The sequence below is a fragment of the Penaeus monodon genome, chromosome 30 (genome assembly GCF_015228065.2).
Source record: "Penaeus monodon isolate SGIC_2016 chromosome 30, NSTDA_Pmon_1, whole genome shotgun sequence".
Lineage (NCBI taxonomy): Eukaryota > Metazoa > Arthropoda > Malacostraca > Decapoda > Penaeidae > Penaeus > Penaeus monodon.
The window spans coordinates 13,969,933-13,970,176 of record NC_051415.1 but is presented as its reverse complement, the minus strand read 5'-3'; positions in this window follow the sequence as shown (position 1 = coordinate 13,970,176).

Genomic DNA, 244 nt, shown 5'->3' with positions numbered 1-244 from the left:
TGTATTTGTGTAAGAATATGCTGTATGGCATATTTTTGTTCCTAATTATTTCCTAAGATTTTTTTTCTTTTTTTCGTGGACTTACAAACTGTGTAGGCAGTGTAATTAGATTACAATTAACCCTCTTTGTAAATTGTGTAATAAATCTTTGTCATGTAGTTTGTCTTTCTGTATTCTTTCTCATTAATTCCAGTAATGTAGTCCTTTGTGGTGTGTTTGGATAAGGGGCAGTTGGTTTGATGTA